General features: G+C 42.7%; 1 long non-coding RNA gene across 1 annotated transcript in view; it reads right to left on the bottom strand.

Moving 5' to 3' along the window:
* The window catches only part of LOC111541570, a 46,345-nt gene extending 29,928 nt beyond the window's left edge, over positions 1 to 16,417 (bottom strand). The window contains exons 1-2 of the long non-coding RNA XR_002731305.1: positions 16,295 to 16,417; positions 12,791 to 12,927 (exon numbers count right to left, since the gene is read on the bottom strand). This is a non-coding gene — a long non-coding RNA (uncharacterized LOC111541570). The remainder of the gene's footprint in view (positions 1 to 12,790; positions 12,928 to 16,294) is intronic.
* Positions 16,418 to 16,788: the final 371 nt, after the last annotated feature.

Below are 16,788 nucleotides of genomic sequence, written 5' to 3'. Positions count from 1 at the left end.
CTAGGTTTTCTTCAAGGGTTTTTATGGTTTTGGGTCTAACATTTAAGTCTCTAATCCATCTTGAATTAATTTTCGTATAAGGAGTAAGGAAAGGATCCAGTTTCAGCTTTCAACTTACAGCTAGCCAATTTTCCCAGCACCATTTATTAAATAGGGAATCTTTCCCCATTTCTTGTTTTTGTCAGGTTTGTCAAAGATCAGATGGCTGTAGATGTGTGGTATTATTTCTGAGGACTCTGTTCTGTTTCATTGGTCTATATCTCTGTTTTGGCACCAGTACCATGCTGTGTTGGTTACTGTAACCTTGTAGTATAGTTTGAAGTCAGGTAGTGTGATGCTTCCAACTTTGTTCTTTTGGCTTAGGATGGTCTTGGCAATGCGGGGTCTTTTTTGGTTCCATATGAACTTTAAAGCAGTTTTTTTCCAACTCTGTGAAGAAAGCCATTGGTAGCTGAATGGGGATGGCATTGAATCTATAAATTACCTTGGACAGTATGGCCATTTTCACGATATTGATTCTTCCTATCCATGAGCATGGTATGTTCTTCCATTTGTTTGTGTCCTCTTTTATTTCACTGAGCAGTGGTTTGTAGTTCTCCTTGAAGAGGTCCTTGACATCCCTTGTAAGCTGGATTCCTAGGTATTTTATTCTCTTTGAAGCTATTGTGAATGGGAGTTCATTCATGATTTGGATCTCTGTTTATCTGTTACTGGTGAATAAGAATGCTTGTGATTTTTGCACATTGATTTTGTATCCTGAGACTATGCTGAAGTTGCTTATCAGCTTAAGGAGATTTTGGGCTGAGACAATGGGGTTTTCTAAATATACAATCATGTCATCTGCAAACAGGGACAATTTGACGACTTCTTCTCCTAACTGAATACCCTTGATTTCTTTCTCTTGCCTGATTGCCCTAGCCAGAACTTCCAACACTATGTTGAATAGGAGTGGTGAGGAGGGCATCCCTCTCTTGTGCCAGTTTTCAAAGGGAATGCTTTCAGTTTTTGCCCATTCAGTATGATATTGGCTGTGGGGTTGTCATAAATAGCTCTTATTATTTTGAGATATGTTCCATCAATATCAAATTTTTGATAGTTTTTAGCATGAAGATCTGTTGAATTCTGTCAAAGGCCTTTTTCTGCATCTATTGAGATAATCATGTGGTTTTTGTCTTTGGTTCTGTTTATATGCTGGATTACGTTTATTGATTTGCATATGTTGAACCAGCCTTGCATCCCAGGGATGAAGCCCATTTGATCATGGTGGATAAGCTTTTTGATGTGCTGCTGGATACAGTTTGCCAGTATTTTATTGAGGATTTTTGCACCATGTTCATCAGGAATATTGGTCTAAAATTCTTTTTCTTTGTTGTATCTCTGTCAGACTTTGGTATGAGGATGATGTTGGCCTCGTAAAATGAATTAGGGAGGATTCCCTCTTTTTCTATTGATTGGAATAGTTTCAGAAGGAATGGTACCAACTCCTCCTTGTACCTCTGGTAGAATTCGGCTGTGAATCCGTCTGGTCCTGGACTTTTTTTGGTTGGTAGACTATTAATTATTGCCTCAATTTCAGAGCCTGTTATTGGCCTATTCAGGGATTCACCTTCTTCCTGGTTTAGTCTTGGGAGAGTGTAAGTGTCCAGGAAATTATCCATTTCTTCTAGGTTTTCTAGTTTATTTGCATAGAGGTGTTTATAGTATTCTCTGATGGTAGTTTGCATTCTGTGGGGTCGGTGGTGATATCCCCTTTATCACTTTTTATTGCATCTATTTTAATCTTTTCTCTTTTCTTCTTTATTAGTCTTGCTAGCGGTCTGTCAATTTTGTTGATCTTTTCAGAAAACCAGCTCCTGGATTCGTTGATTTTTTTGGAGGGTTTTTTGTGTCTCTACCTCCTTCAGTTCTGCTCTGATCTTAGTTATTTCTTGCCTTCTGCTAGCTTTTGAATGTGTTTGCTCTTGCTTCTCTGGTTCTTTTATTGTGATGTTAAGGTGTCAATTTTAGATCTTTCCAGCTTTCTCTTGTGGGCATTTTATGCTATAAATTTCCCCCCACACACTGCTTTAAATGTGTCCCAGAGATTCTGGTATGGTGTATCTTTGCTCTCTTTTGTTTCAAAGAACATCTTTATTTCTGCCTTCGTTCCATTATGTACCCAGTAGTCATTCAGGAGCAGGTTGTTCAGTTTCCTTGTAGTTGAGCAGTTTTGATTGAGTTTCTTAGTCCTGAATTCTAGCTTAATTGCACTGTGGTCTGAGAGACAGTTTGTTATAATTTCTGTTCTTGTTCATTTGCTGAGGAGTGCTTTACTTCCAACTATGTGATCAATTTTGGAATAAGTGTGATGTGGTGCTGAGAAGAATGTATATTCTGTTGATTTGAGGTGGAGAGTTCTGTAGACGTCTATTAGGTCCACTTGGTTCAGAGTTGAGTTCAATTCCTGGATATCCTTGTTAACTTTCTGTCTCATTGATCTGGCTAATGTTGACAGTGGGGTGTTAAAGTCTCCCAATATTATTGTATGTGAGTCTAAGTCTCTTTGTAAGTCTCTAAGGACTTGCTTTATGAATCTGGGTGCTCCTGTATTGGGTGCATATATATTTAGGATAGTTAGCTCTTCCTGATGAATTGATCCCTTTACCATTATGTAGTGGCCTTCTTTGTCTCTTTTGATCTTTGATGGTTTAAAGTCTGTTTTATCAGAGACTAGGATTGCAACCCCTGCTTTTTTTTTTTTGTTCTCCATTTGCTTGGTAGATCTTCCTCCATCCCTTTATTTTGAGCCTATGTGTGTCTCTGCACAGGAGACGGGTCTCCTGAATACAGCACACTGATGGGTCTTGACTCTTTATCCAATTTGCCAGTATGTGTCTTTTAATTGGACCATTTAGTCCATTTACATTTAAGGTTAATATTGTTATGTGTGAACTTGATCCTGTCATTATGATATTAGCTGGCTATTTTGCTCGCTAGTTATTGCAGTTTCTTCCTAGCATCGATGGACATTACATGTTTTTGCAATGGCTGGTACCTGTTGTTCCTTTCCATGTTTAGTGCTTCCTTCAGGATCTCTTGTAGGGCAGGCCTGGTGGTGACAAAATCTCTCAGCATTTGCTTGTCTGTAAAGGATTTTATTTCTCCTTCACTTAAGAAACTTAGTTTGGCTGGATGTGAAATTCTGGGTTGAAAATTCTTTTAGTTAAGAATGTTGAGTATTGGCCCCCACCCTCTTCTGGCTTGTAGAGTTTCTGCCGAGAGATCTGCTGTTAGTCTAATGGGCTTCCCTTTGTGTGTAACCCAACCTTTCTCTCTGGCTGCCCTTAACATTTTTTCCTTCTTTTCAACCTTGGTGAATCTGAAAATTATGTGTCTTGGGGTTGCTCTTCTCTAAAAGTATCTTTGTGGCGTTCTCTGAATTTCCTGAATTTGGATGTTGGCCTGCCTTACTAGGTTAGGGAAGTTCTCCTGGATGATATCCTGCAGAGTGTTTTCCAACTTGGTTCCATTTTCCCTGTTACTTTCAGGCACACCAATCATAGATTTGGTCTTTTCACATAATCCCATACTTCTTGGAGGCTTTGCTCATTTCTTTTTACTCTTTTTTCTCCACACTTCTTTTCTCGCTTCATTTCATTCATTTGATCTTCAATCGCTGATACTCTTTCTTCCAGTTGATCGAGTCAGTTACTGAAGCTTGTGCATTTGTCACATATTTCTCGTGTTATGGTTTTCATCTCTGTCAGTTCTTTTAAGGTCTTCTCTGCATTGATTATTCTAGTTATCCATTCATCCATTCTTTTTTCAAGGGTTTTAGTTTCTTTGCGCTGGTTACGTAGTTCCTCCTTTAGCTCTGAGGAGTTTGATTGACTGAAGCCTTCTTCTCTCAACTCATCAAAGTCATTCTCTGTCCAGCTTTGTTCCCTTGCTGGTGATGAGCTGCATTCCTTTGGAGGGGGAGATTTGCTCTGATTTTTTGAATTTCCAGCTTTTCTGCCCTGCTTTTTCCCCATCTTTGTGGTTTTATCCACCTTTGGTCTTTGATGATGGTGATGTACTGATGGGTTTTGGGTGTTGGTGTCCTTTCTGTTTGTCAGTTTTCCTTCTAACAGTCAGGACCCTCAGCTATAGGTCTGTTGAAGTTTACTTGAGGTCCACTCCTGACCCTGTTTGCCTGAGTATCAGCAGTGGAGACTGCAGAAGATAGAATATTGCTGAACAGTGAGTGTTGCTGTTTAATTCTTGCTCTGGAAGCTTCGTCTCAGGGGTGTACCCCACCATGTGAGGTGTGAGGTGTTGGTCTGCACCTAGTGGGGGATGTCTCCCAGTTAGGCTACTCAGGGGTCAGGGACCCACTTAAGCAGGCAGTCTGTCCGTTCTCAGATCTCAACCTCTGTGCTGGGAGATCCACTGCTCTCTTCAAAGCTATCAGACTGGGGCATTTACCTCTGCCGAGGTTTCTGCTGCTTTTTGTTTAGCTATGCCCTCTCCCCAGAGGAGCAGTCTACAGAGGCAGGCCAGCCTCTTTGAGCTGCGGTGGGCTCCACTCAATTCAAGCTTCCTGGTGGCTTTGTTTACCCACTTAAGCCTCAGCCATGGTGGGCACCCCTCCCCCAGCCTCACTGCCATCTTGCAGTTAGATCTCAGACTGCTGTGCTAGCAATGAGGGAGGCCCCGTGGGCCTGGGACCCTCCGGGCCAGTTGTGGGATATAATCTCCTGGTGTGCCATTTGCTAAGACCCTTGGTAAACGCAGTATTAGGTCAGGTCTGTCATCCTAGTACTTTGGGAGGCTGAGGTGGGCAAATGACTTGAGCCCAGGAGCTCGAGACCAGCCTGAGCAACATGGAGAGACCCCACCTCTACAAAAAAAAAAAATTAACAGGGTGTAGTGGTGCGTGCCTGTATTCCCAGCTACTTGGTAGGCTTAGTTGGGAGTTACCCTATTTTCCAGGTGTTGTGTGTCTCAGTTTCCCTTGACTAGAAAAAGGGATTCCCTTCCCCCTTGTGCTTCCCAGGTGAGGCGATGCCTCGCCCTGCTTCAGCTGTCACTGGTCGGGCTGCACCAGCTGACCAGCACCGATTGTCTGGCACTCCCCAATGAGATGAACCCAGTACCTCAGTTGAAAATGCAGAAATCACCCATCTTCTGTGTCACTCACACTGAGAGCTGGAGGCTGGAGCTGTTCCTATTCGGCCATCTTGGGCGCGACCCCAATATACTCATTTTTAAGGGAACTGTAATTGCCCTTTCTAACAAGCTAAAGTGCTTATACAATTAGGACAAAGTTACTATCTACCATAAAATGTATTTTAATTGAGATACTATGAAACGAGACCTCCAACCAAGAGAAAGCTCAAAGACTGAAGATGACCACTAAGTTAAATATAGAAATCACACAGGGTAAAAATTTGGAATGAAACACCCGGAAATTCCATTTAAGGTGAAGAAGACAAGATAATAAATTCCTTGATATATTCCAACTTTCCTGGGTTTACAACCTGAAACAAATACCAATATCAGTAGCTATTATCCCTACCTCACAGGACTGTGAATCTTGGTGATGACCATCATGGTATCAGGATCTTTGTTTTTGAGAACAGCAAAATCTGTCAAGATCTCATAGGTCCAGGATGATTAACGTGAAAATGATATCAGATGTAAATATATCATAGCAGTATGGCTTAAAAATAGGATGCTGGCTGTGATATTCAGATGGGAGGCAAAGATATTTAAGATGCAGGAATGGGCAGGACACAGTGGCTCAGGTCTGTCATCCTAGTACTTTGGGAGGACGAGGTGGGCAAATGACTTGAGCCCAGGAGCTCGAGACCAGCCTGAGCAACATGGAGAGACCCCACCTCTACAAAAAAAAAAAAAAAAAAAAATTAACAGGGTGTAGTGGTGCGTGCCTGTATTCCCAGCTACTTGGTAGGCTTAGTTGGAAGGATCGCCTGAGCCCAGGGAGATCAAGGATGCAATGAGCCATGATCATGCCACTGTAGTCTAGGCCAGAGTGCAACCCTGTTTCAAAAAAACAAAGATTCATAGATGTAGGATGCTCATATGAAAAATGGTGTGAGCTCCATGAGGGCAGGTGCTTGGTCAGTCGTGGTCACTGTTGTATCTTTAGTATCTAGAGCTGTGCCTGGGATACGATAGATGCATGATAAATAGCTGTTGAGGGATGAATGAATGCTGAATGTTGACTAATTGGCTGGCCCAGCCATCCCTGCACCGTCTCTCAGCAATTTTTTGCAGGGTACTTCCCTCCAACTTTCTTTTCACGCAGGGCCATGTGGTACCTCACCTTTCCCATGTCTCTTCTTATTATTTACTTTTGTCTAGCCAATTTATGGGGTTGCTCAGCAAATGTTTTGACTCCATTGGGAAAACAAGCTCTTAGTGCCATCATTGTCACCTGGCCCAGACTCCCAAAACAAGCCTGGTGTTAAAGGAAATGTCAACTGAAAAGGTTTGGTCTGCCCCTCTGGTAGACCAAAAACAACACATCTGGATATTGAATCTGAGTTTCTTCATTGTCTTTCCAGAGAAACCCCTCTTGATCCCCCACTCAGAGCCACTTCCACCTTCAGTGGCTCTAGAATTCTGTAAGACAGCAGCTCTCTACTACCTAAAACAAAAGTGGAAAATTTAAACGATACTTAAGCTGGAGTCACTCTCTCCTGAAAGTGGAGAATGAGAAAACTAGACACAATTTCTTTATCTGTAATATTAAAGAGTTTTAGATTAATGATATTCCTTGGGTATAATCTGTCCTTAGTGTGTTGTGATTTGCCCATTGTATCAGGGTTCTCCAGAGAAATGGAACCAATCAGATATATATGTAGATATGTCAATGTCTATAGATATATTGATATGTCAATATCTGTAGATATGTAAGAGGAAATTATTATGGGAATTGGCTCATGTGATTATGGAGGTAGAGAAGTCCCATCCTGTGCCACGTGCAAGCTGGAGAACCAGGGAAGCTGGTGGTGTAATTCAGTCGGAGTCCAAATGTCTGAGAACCAAGGAAGCTGATGGTATAACTTTCAGACCAAGGCCAAAGGCCTGAGATCCTAGGAGGTCACTGGCATAAGTCTGAGTTTGAAGGCCCAAGAACCTGGAGTTCTGATGTCCAAGGGCTCTAGAAGATGGATGGTCCACCTCCAGCAGAGAATATGAATTCACCTTTTCTCTGCTTTTTTGTTCTATTCTGGCCCTCGAAGGATTAAATGGTGCCCACTCACTTGGAGTCAGGTTGGCTCTTCCTTACACAGTTCACTCATTCCAATGCCAGTCTCCTCCAGAAACACCCTCACAGACACCAAAATAATGCTTTACCAGCAACCTGGTATATTAGTCCATTCTTGCACTGCTATAAAGAAATGCCTGAAACTGGGTAATTTATAAAGAAAGAGGTTTAATTGACTCACAGTTCTGCAGGCTGTACAGGAAGCATGGCTGGAAGTTTCAGAAAACTTTCAATCATGGCAGAAGGCAAAGCAAATGCACCTTACATGGCCAGAGCTGGAGGAAGAGAGAGAAGGGTGAGGTGCTACACACTTTAAAACAACCAGATCTTGTGAGAACGAACACACTCTCATGAGAACCACAAGGGGAAAGTCTGCCGCCACGATCCAATCACCTCCCACCAGGTCCCTTTACCAACATTGGGGTAGAGACACAAATCCAAATCATATCACCTGGGTATCCCTTAACCCAGTAAAATTGATCTAAAATTAACCATCACACCTATAGAAAAAGCTTTTAAAACATAAATTAGTTGCCAACATTTAAAAAACAGGAAATTTCAGAGAAACAACAGCTAAAGTCAAGTTGTAACTCCAGCAGAATCAAAGCTGGAGCAGAGTCAGATTCCTTCTCTAATAGAACTGTGTGCTTTCCCTGTCTTCACTACTTCCTACCTTCTCTCGCTTTGTTTAGAGTCTTCAAGGCCCATGTGAGCTGCTGGAGTGGCAGGCCTGCCTAACTCTCACTGTTCTGCCTGATTCCTGTGGGGACATTGGGATCTCTGAATTCAGTGACTAAAATCAATTCTAGCTCTCTGATTCTGGAGTATTTTAACAAGTCACTGCTGAAACCTTGCATAGTATTCCTCTATCGTGATACTCAAAGTACCTACAAATGCTCTGAGGACATTGTTAAGATGCAGATTCTAATCCAGTAGGTCTTGTATGGGGCCTGAGAGGCTGTATTTCCATCAAGCCTCCCTGTGATGCTGATGTACAGACCACATTTTGCAGCAAGGCCCCCTACTTGCCTCCGAATTCTCTTCCATTAGAGTTTTGGAGATTAGAGTCAGCCAGGGAGTGTTTTAAAAATATACCAACACCCAGTCTGCATGCCCAGAGATCTGAATTATTTACTTTGGGGTGGGCCCAGGGATTGGTATTTTTTTTTAATGTCTCAGATTATTCTAATGTGTCTTCAGGATTAAGAACCACTGCACTGGGCTGGGTGTGGTGGTTCATGCCTGTAATCCCAGCACTTTGGGAGGCCGAGGCAGCTGGATCACCTGAGGTCTGGAGTTCAAGACCAGCATGGCCAACATGGTGAAACCCCGTCTCTACTAAAAATACAAAAACTAGCTGGGCTTGATGGCGTGTGCCTGTAATCCCGGCTACTCAGGAGGATGAGGCAGGAGAATCACCTGAACCAGGGAGTCGGAGGTTGCAGTGAGCTGAGATTATACCATTGCACTCCAGCCTGGTGACAGAGCGAGACTCCATCTCAAAATACACACAAAAAACAAACAAACAAACAAACTACTGCACTAAGTGGCATTCATCCTCAATGTCAAACTTTACCTTCTAGGCTGAATCTTAGCTTTAATATAAAGACATTAAGTTTGTGTTGTTTTCAAAGGATGGACCGTAATGGTTACTGAGAGAGTTGGTGTGTGCAGAGGGGCCCCTTGGTACCTCAGTTGAGTCCCACTTTCCCACCCATCTAAGTACCTGCAAGCTGCTGCTGCTCAGATTTCTGAGCCAGTTCTCTCTGTCACTTCATCAGCTGCCCTTGACTGTGAGCCCCCAGGAACAAAACCTGGTTACATCTCTCATGCCTTGGCTCACTGGCCTGAATTTCTCAACTTCAAAGTGAAAACCTTCTAACAAACTTTTAACACAAGCCTCCATGTCTACCTCCAAGGACTCCTGAGGTCTGGCACACCTTTTCAAGTTTATTTACTTCCACCTACATCCCTACAATCATCTGGGAGGGCTCAAAAGAGGGACTGGAGGTCAGGAGCGACTACAAAGAGAAAACATCTAGATCAAGTCTTCAAGAATAAAAAGCGGTCATTCTTTTAACTGAATAAGGTGGAGGTGGCCATTCCTATATCTTAATAGACAAAGCCATATAAAAACAAGGAATTGTGTCTTTGTCCTTAGTTCCCAGTATGGAAATGTCCCATATTTGACACATGCTTGATAAACCCTGGTAAGTTTATTAATGGAGTGGAGTTGCTTCTGTGAGGCTGTTTGTTCTTACCAAGTGAAATGAGGTGTGGAAGGCAACTACGACTTAACTGCGTTTAAGTGAGACTCCCTGAACCTGCTCACAGCCTGGGCCTGGCTGTCCCTATTTCTCCTTGGCTCTCTGAATGCATTTCTTTTTTTTTTTTTTTTTTTTTTTTTTTTTTTTTTGAGACAGTCTCGCTCTGTCGCCCAGGCTGGAGTGCAGTGGCACGATCTCGGCTCACTGCAAGCTCCGCCTCCTGGGTTCACGCCATTCTCCTGCCTCAGCCTCCCGAGTAGCTGGGACTACAGATGCCCACCACCATGCCCGGCTATTTTTTGTATTTTTAGTAGATATGGGGTTTCACCATGTTAGCCAGGATGGTCTCCATCTCCTGACCTCATGATCCACCCACCTCGGCCTCCCAAAGTGCTGGGATTACAGGCATGAGCCACTGCGCCCGGCCTGAATGCATTTCTTTCAGTGCACTGAGGGAAAGGTACACAAATGACTACTCCTTCTTGCCCCATGCCTTCTACACACACACATATCTTTCCTCTTCCCTGGTTTCTAGGCTTGGGTTCCAACTCTTAGTATGAAGACCATTCATGAGCATACTTTGCTGAAAAATGTGGTGAAAATCATTCCACACACAACATCACTTACACCTATGTACCTCACTTCCTCCAGGATATGGGGCTTTGTTTTCCAGAAACTGCCAAGAATTTATGACCTGGAACCTGTTGATAGGTAGTTGAGGAATGGGATCTTAGAGTCTATAGGAAAGGAGTATGCCACTCCCTGGACCACTCTGGGCTCAGGACACACCCTCTACACTTCCCCCATGCCGCAAGGCCTTTCAGAATCTGAGAAACAGCCAGAGGCTTGATAGTTGTCCTATTTAGAGACAGACTGGACTCTTCCCACCCCTATCTTCAGAGGAATGGAACTAGAACTTACTACATCTTGGTGCCTATAAAAACAGGCACATGCCTCTTTTGGTCTCTTAGAACTACTGCCTCTTTCCTGATGAAGAAAAGAGGGCAAGATGACTTGGCTCAGTGGGGGAGTTTGCTCTCTCCTCTGAAAGTTTTGTAATATTTCTCTTCCCTCATTTTGTTGTCCAAAATCTTCCATCTCCCAGCCAGAATGTTATGATAGAATTCATAAGGCCTGTCTGCTGAGAGTTTAAAAGAATACTCACATAGAAAGTCCAATAAATGTTTAATAAGCATCACCACAAGCTAGGAATGGACACTGGAGATCAAGTGGTGAATAAGGCAGCATGGCCCTTGCCCTCTCCCAGCTTACAGTTTAGGGAGAACTAATTTGCATTATTAGTATGCCAGAGCCCATGCAACTGAAGACAATATTGTTTGGAGTGAAATTGACCAACAAGCTTCAACTCATTTACAATTATATAGATTAAACTTTTTGCTTTGCCATTTTCAATTCTCCCTGCCAGTCTTTATACTAGGATTTGCTTCATTCTTCTTGGGATCTTAATTTTGATTCATCAATTAGTCAGCCAGAGTACATCCTCAAATAATTTTTTCAAGATGAAATACACAGGAGGTATATTTTTGAAATCTTTGTCTAGAAGTGTACTTCTGTTGCCTTAAGAGATGAAAAACAATGTGTATAATATTCTTAGTTTATAATTTTCCCTTCAACATCTTGTAAACACAGCGCCATTATTTTTCTGGCATTTACAATTGCATAAACAAGTTGAAAGTTTGCCTGATTTTGTTCATTTGTGGTTATATTTTTCCGGTTAGATGCATGCAGAGTTATTCACTTATCCTTGTAATTCAAGGCTTTGTTAGTTTGTTTGTTTGTTTGTTTGTTTTTAAGAATATTCTTTGGCTGCTGAACCAAGGGGGCCCTTTTCATCTATGAATCCAGGAACTTTTTTCTTCCTGGAAAAGTTGTCTTTTTCATCATGATTATTGCTTCTGTTCTAACTACTCTAGTTTTTACACTTAATCTTAGCCCAAAGGCTGAGAAGCAATTAACTTCTTAGGGTTTTTTTAATAAAAGAAATCTGCAGTTCTTGGTTGGCTCCCTGTATCCTTTGAATAATACTTTCTTACCCACCATTTCTTTATTCATTTTAACACATTTCTTTTCCCCTGCTTTTCACTATCTTCTGGAACAATTTCTAGGCTTATCCTCCACATTACTGATTTAAATTCTACCCTGTTAGTTCTGCTGTTTGTTACTCTGATGCAGATTAAATTGTGCTACTCCAAGTGTTGTTTCCTTGCAGTCCTATTTTACCACTCCCAGTTCCCTTTCTTCTCAACATTTTCATTTTCATGTTGTATCATGTGGTATGGTTGTTGTACTGTTAGCCCTTCACTCCACAGTGTTCCCATATATGGCTTTCTGTTTTTGTTTCATTAAGGTCATGTATTATTGAGGATGCTATTTTCTAAAAATGTATTTAACTATTTTCTAAAAATTTATCCTTCCAGTAAGTCATTTCCATTATTACGCAGTCCCTCTAAGTCATCATTCTAAAGATCTCTGGGGAATGCGTGAGATTGATTTCTGGCCCCCTCCTGAGAGATACCGATTCAGCAGTCATGCTGGCACAGACGGTGCCCAGAACTCAAGCAGTTCCATGGTCCACTGGATTGCAGATTTCGTTACCTTAGGTCTATGAGACAGGTGTACACAGCATACAGCACAATTCCTGGTTACTCGCAGGCAAGCATTACATTGGCTCTGCTGGAAAGATGTGTAATTTTTTTCCCTGCTTCCAAGCCTTGATCTTCGACATCCTAAACCAATCAAATACGTTAAAAACTCAGATCCCCCACAAGCATACTACCAGAGATTTTTGTCTCTGCCCTTGTCTACAGTGCTTTATGTGAGGAACCCTAAATCAGTAATGCTCTACCACTGTCAGTCCCCAGCTGGGCTCTACCTGAATAAGCATATGTTGAGGTGGAGGAGGGCACCAGGAGTTCCATGCTCAGCAGAGTACCTACATCTTGTGTCTCTGAACAAAGCAGAAAAGGAAAGCAGAGAACAGTGTGTGAGATCTTCCATCCCATCTCAGGTGAGTGAATAGAGCTGCCTTATGTTACAAAAGGAAGTACAGCTAATTTGTGGATATTTTGCTAGATTATTCCCCCCCTTCAATTTGGATCCAGCAGCTGTATTAAAAATGCCTATTTATCAAGTTGGAGTAGCACATTCAACAGGAAAGGAAACTTATCAAGAATAATCCAAAATGGAATATAAGATGCTTTGGAAAGGGGGAAAAAGGGATGGTAAGAAAATGGACTCTTCTTACCCAGTTCTCACAATTATGCTCCGATATCCAGGTGGTTTCAGATCATTCCTTTTACTTGTCTTTCTTTTCCTTTCGTCTTGTATATTACAACGGAGCCTTCTCTTATTTCTCCTCCTCCCTTTCCAACCAGACTGTCCCTGGAAGGCAATTTCATGTTCTACTTTCTCCAGTGCTAGAACCTCAGAGCCCTTTGGAAGACTCTATCTTGGCCCCGAGGAACTTACTTAAATCTGCCTCAGCAGCAAGTGCCTTTCCTCGGGTAGCAAATAACTGGTGCTGTCTATCAAGTTCCTTTCTACCCACACACTTTTCCAATTACCTCCCTGAGCCTCCTTCTCTCCCCCATGCTGCCCGGCTCCTTATACAGCTGTCATCACTTAGGTATATATTTTGTGCTTATGTGACTTATGTTATTGTGTATTTCCATTATATCTGTCCTATTTCCAGTTATATTGCACACTCCTTTGGTCCTCCATCTCCTTTGTAACTTCTCAGTCTGTTGTGTGTGCCCACACATGGCGGTCCCTCAAATTGAGATGATTACATATTTCCTTTTGCACACACACACCCCCAACTATAATGACAGGTCTTTTTCTTGTGCAGTTTCTCGTTTCTTAAGCATTTCTAATTTCTCTGGTACTAGAAGTCAGAAAACCTTTGTTCTTCTCCACTTGTTTCTACTACCCTGTAACTTTAGTCGAGTCATTTAACATTGGTGAGCTGTGGATTCTAACATACCTTTGCAGGGTGGGGTGGGGGTGGGGTGAGGATTATAATGGCTTCCCTTTAGGGTTTCTGGTCTCTACTGCTAATGAGTTCCTATTGTGTTCCTGGGTCAGCCGAGGTTTCAGAACTCCTGATCAGCAACTGTTTTGTTATTTGACATTCCCCTGCTTCTGGGTCACTAGAGTACATATTGACTGACATGTCTTCCTGCCTTCACAACAGGTGAACATAGCTCTTCAAATAGGAAGCCCGTGGCCTTATAAAAGTCACAAGAAACATTGTCTGCAGGGTGTTTGAGATCTCTGGAGGCCAGCAATACCTCTTCTAAGCACACTGCTTTAAAGTGCAGGATGGGAAAGGACATCCTAAATGATACAGGCAAAGCCTTTCCATATGGAGAAGAGGAATACAGCCCATGGTTCAAGCTCCCACTTACATCCCCTGCCCAGAACCGAATCATTCCCAAATTCTCAAAATGGTTATAGTACTAAACCCCCAGTGCAGTCATACAATATCTTCTATGGCTGCTATTTCATTGCAAAATATTGTGTACTTAGCCTTTATCCTAGGGTAGCTCAGTGGTGTCAAATTCCTTCCAGTAATAGCATTGGCTTTTCCAGTGCCTGATTCCAAATGAATCATATATAGTCTTATTTCTGAAATTGACATCAACTGATGTTAGGCCCAAAGTTTATATAATAGCTAAGTTGTTTATGGACACTATCCCAATATAACCTTCTCTCAAGCCACAGTGTCCTCTCCAATGAGGGTTGAGTTGCAATTCTAGGTGTCTACTGCTGGCTGGAGTCTCACTCAGTTTCTAGACATTCAAATCTAAGTCCTAGCATACTACCTGGTACAAAGTAGATCCTCAAACATATATGTGGAGTAAAGGAATACATAAGCCCCAAGAGAAATCGTATGAAAAATTATCTAATTTCAGTGTGAAGTATATGGAAAGACTGGTTCTCTCCTCCAGATAGCAAGTGATTGAGAACAGCCAATTCCCTCATTCTCAAGTGTGACTTGGGCTGGAATACAGAGAGGGTTCCAACTTGCTAAGCAGTCTTGTTAACTCGATTCTCCCATTGTGGTTTCCTTTGGTGCCAGCTCCAATTGGCAGTTCCTGGAAGTTCCCAGCAACAGCATCTCCTGATGGTGGTAATTACTGTTGACTGTTCTGGGAATGGCAGCCACTCCTATAAAATCTTCAGTGTCTGTTATGTCCCTGAAGATGCACCATGCAACATTTTCAGCACCATTCCTACAGAGCAGTCCAAAGCTGGAGCACTGCTCTTTGAGCAACTTCCATTTGTGGTTGCTCCAAGTCCTCAGCTGCCTTGCTGCTCAAAGTGTGGTCCATGGATTGGAAGTACTGGAATCACTTGGGAGATTGTTAGAAATGCAGGACCTTGGAGTACACCCCAGACCTACTGAAACAGAATCTGCATTTTAACAAGATCCCAGGTGTTTCCTATGCGCATTAAAGTTCAAGAAACATTTCCCCACTACAGTTCTAATTCAATAGGTCTAGGTCTAGGGTGGGGCCCCAAATTCTGCATTTTTGAACAAGGTCCCAAGTGATGATGCAGCTATTCCAGGGACCACCCTTCAAGTAGCAGAGCTTTAGATTTGTTAGGGAAGAAAGAGTATGTAAATTCCCCACTCACCACCACCATCATCACCATCACCTGTGGCTGCTCCCAAAGGCAAGGAACAGATGACCATCACCATCACCTGTGGCTGCTCCCAAAGACAAGGAACAGATGACCAGGCTAAGGCTTCCTTAGCCTACTAGGACACTGTTTTTCAGTCCCAGCTGCACACCAGACAGAATCACCTGGGCAGTTTTTAACAATACTAACTCCTTGACTCATCACCAGATTATCTGGTTTGAATGATGTGGGAAGGAACCCAAATGTTGGAATTGTTCAGCAATTCCTTAGGTGATTCTAATGGGTGGAAAACTACTGGCCTTGGGTGAGCTCTTAAAATTAGTCAGGGTGCTCTCTGCTTCCCCCTTCCACCAAATTCTCTTACGTCTCCTGCAGGTCTAATCTCTTGTATCTGAAAAGTTTTAGCTAAATTCCTAATTCTGCTTCAAGTGCAACAAGAACACTTGTGTAAATCAATTTCTACCAGCACCTGGGTAGTATTCTAAGAAAACTCTAATAATGACTTCATGGTGCACTAACAGATGATTCCCTTTCACAAGCTTCATGAAACTAATTCTGTAAAGTGCCATTCTTTCAACAACTCTAGAAGAAACCCTCGGTCTTCCTGTTTCACATGTTGAGGAGAATTTCCTAAGAGAAAAACATGAGATTCAGCTTTCCTGTATCCTTGAGTTTCATCCTCAATCTGCATGCTGGTTTATCAATTTTTTTCCCCACGAAAAAATCTTTTTCCTTCAACGAATCTTGGCTCCTCTCTTCATTCCTTAGGGCAGTGCTGGAGTTAGAGGGTGACAATTACTTCCCTGCTTTTTTGCTCCAAGCCCCAAAGCAGTTGACAGGTAGACAAGGGAGGCTGGGGCTCTGAGCTGGGGCCAAGAATGTCTGCTCTATTGCTGATAAAGCTAGACGAAGAGCCCCAGTCTGCACCTAAGATTTCTCACACAGCCCTATTTAACATTTCCCAACCAAACTGCAGGCTCTCCCTTTGCCAAGACAAAGTCCAGTCCCAGGAAACTTCCAGAGACAGAGAAAACTTGCTTCTTGGAAAGTGAGAATGGAAGGGGTTGAACTGCACGTATCCATTTCTCCATCCCAAACTCACCAATCAGAGAAGCAGGAAGAGAAGAAAAGATGTCATCTTCCCAACACACAAAGAAGTGGTGGCAAAATGTCCTGCTGTAGGGCTAAGATGGGAACTCCAGGAGCAAAACTTAGCGCCAGGAGGCAGCCATCTTGCTCAGTGTGCCTCAGAAAGCAGGTGGCTGAGCTGCAAATCCTGATTGGCCCTCAGAGACCCGGCAATGAAACAGCCAGCCAATCAGGCTCTCCCCTTGGTGCCACGGCCAAGCCCCTGCGAGGTCGCCCTGAGAGCACCATGAGTCCACTCTCCAGCCTGACAGTGGTTATCACCAGATGTGATGGACTTGGGGAGGGTTCCTATTTGCAGTAGAAATGCAGAGTGTTTTAAAAGAAATGTATTTCTTTGACACTAACACTCGGCCAGTGGCATTCTGTGTGGGTCAATGAGACCTTGAAAAGCTGCTGTAATTGAAAGAAGAGGTGCTCGGTGCCAAGCAGTTTTCTAGTAAAATGACT

This window comes from Piliocolobus tephrosceles, chromosome 4, assembly GCF_002776525.5.
Source record: "Piliocolobus tephrosceles isolate RC106 chromosome 4, ASM277652v3, whole genome shotgun sequence".
NCBI lineage: Eukaryota > Metazoa > Chordata > Mammalia > Primates > Cercopithecidae > Piliocolobus > Piliocolobus tephrosceles.
The sequence above is the reverse complement of the archived record's forward strand: the minus strand, read 5'-3'. Positions and strand labels throughout refer to the sequence as shown.